Raw genomic sequence first — 2,477 nt, 5'->3', positions numbered from 1 at the left:
AGGAACCTACCTCAACATAGTAAAGGCCGTATATGATAAGCCTACAGCAAACATTATTCTCAATAGTGAAAAACTGAAAGCATTCCCCCTAAGACGAGGAACAAGACAAGGGTGTCCACTTTCACCACTGGTCAAAGCCAGTGTGCTCAGAACTATGTGAGAGAGAAGAAAATGAACTGGAATAAAGTAGAAGCAGTGAGATGGCTCTCTTTGCAGAGAAAGATCCAACTGGCTTTGACCAGTTCCTCAGATACACCAACCTTTCCCTTAATCAGGCCTTTGCACTTACTGCCACCTCTGGCCACTCTATTCTGGCTTTCTTCTTCGTAGCATTTGTTACAATCTGAGAGGGTGATATGGACAGATCACACTCAAATCCTGCTACGCCCCTGCCTCCAGTCTCCCTCTTCTCCTCCCGTACTCCCTCATCACTGCTTCATCCTTTCCTTCCTGAACTGTGTGCCCCCCACCCCCAGCCAACACTGAATTCTTTTCCTTCTATTATAAAAGATAGTTCAGTTTTCTCTAACCTCTAACTCCAGATTTGCCTATCTAAATCCATCAAGGCCTTGGCTGAACTAAAGGCCTTCCAACCAGCAACCATACTGCTTACAAGGAGGTGAAAATAAAAGTAGTGTGAAAATAATGTGTATCTGCCATTAGAATATCCTCAGACATTCCAAAAAGAAAGTCAGAGAAACAATGTAAAAGGGGAATAAAACTTGTCTTAGACAATTTCTCAATCTCAAAACAATTTCTCAATCCAAGCCAGCTGTAACTGAACATCAAACTCTCACCAAACTCAAGTTCTCTGTCTCTTAGGCCAGAGCTATTTTAACCACAATATATATGTTCTCCATTCTTTTTCTGGATAGCTCTTGCTTGTTCTTCTATGCTTAGCTGAAATATTACTTCCTTAGAGAGACTTTCTTTTACTGGCCCTCCAGCTAAGTGTGATTCCAGCATTATTCTCTATCAGAGTACCTTGTTGCTTTCATAACATTTGCACCAAAATAATGCAATTATATATTTCCTTGTGTATTTATATTGATTGTCAATGTCATGCAGTATAAAGTTTCTTGATAATGGGAGGCATTTTTTTAAAATCATTCTCAACCTACCATGTATTATAGTAAATGAAATAAAACATTCAATAAACATTTGCGATAAAGAGCTCAATAAAGAGAAAGACAAAGGTTTGGCTGGCTTGTCCATGTAGATAGAAAAGTCACTAAGGATATTGATAGACCCTGGCCTGGAGAGTGGCATGGAAGCTAGGGCCTGGCACCATCAATCAATGGGGAGAATGACCACAAGGCCAGGTAGCAGGAGATAAAGTGCCATAAAACAGAACTCGAAAGAGAGAGTTTTGATAGGGTCAATTTTAAGTTGTGATCAAAATGTAAGTAATATCTATTCATCCTCTGATTTGAATCAACCTCTCACTGTTCCCAGTTCCACTAACCCAAACTTTTCCTCAGAGCCCTCTAGAAATCTATTTCATTGAAAATAACTCCCGTGACATCTTTTAACTCTCCTTTCAAATTCCATCTACCATCTTGCGTTAATTAAAGCCTAAGTTTACCCCAAGGATCCTACTTTGCCTTACATTGCATTCAGTTCCCAGGGCCTGTTTCAGCCCTTCCTCCTCTTCCAATCATGTAAATAACTCCTGTATTTTAAGGTTATTGTCACAAGTCAGTCTATTCTCTCCACTTATTGAAGACTGAGTTGTACTCTGCTTCTCTGCTCTAATACCTGCCGTTGCCTTAGTTTAATGTTCAAGGAGATATCTAATAGCATATGAACGCCACATTTCCACTGTTAAACATTTATCTATGCACTTACCCAACACATACTTATTGGGCAACATTCGCAGGCCAGCACAATGCTAAACACTGAGAATGCCATAACGGGCTGAGATATAGTCTTTACATTTAGGGTACTTTCACTCTGATAGGTGGAGAAGGTTGTGCAATAGAAAACGTCCATGAGAGCTAGACCACATCTGCCTATTCACCACATCACTGCACTTATCCTAAGAGGAATCTAATACATATTCTTCAAATGAATGAAACTGACAGATAAAAATGTATGGAGTAAGCATAGGATGCTATGAGAACAGAAAGGAGAGATAGATAATAGAAGAAGGGAGAGAAAGACTCAAAGTATAATTCTCAAAATGCTAAAAATATAATTCTCATAAAAAATACCTAGAAATTGGGTGCCATAATTTTAATTAACTCAGAAGTACGGGAAAGCGTAGGTTAACAAACCCAGTTCAAAATCACTGAAAAAAATGCTTTGGCCACCTGATGCAAAGAGGCAACTCATTGGAAAAGATCCTGATGCTGAGAAGGATTAAAGGCAAAAGAAGGGTGCTGAAGAAGATCAGATGGGTAGACAGCATCACTGACTCGGTGGACATGGATTTGAGCAACTCCAGGAGACAGTGGAGGACGGAGGAACCTGGCATG

The sequence above is a fragment of the Bos mutus genome, chromosome 29 (genome assembly GCF_027580195.1).
Source record: "Bos mutus isolate GX-2022 chromosome 29, NWIPB_WYAK_1.1, whole genome shotgun sequence".
NCBI lineage: Eukaryota > Metazoa > Chordata > Mammalia > Artiodactyla > Bovidae > Bos > Bos mutus.
This window is presented reverse-complemented; position numbering follows the sequence as displayed.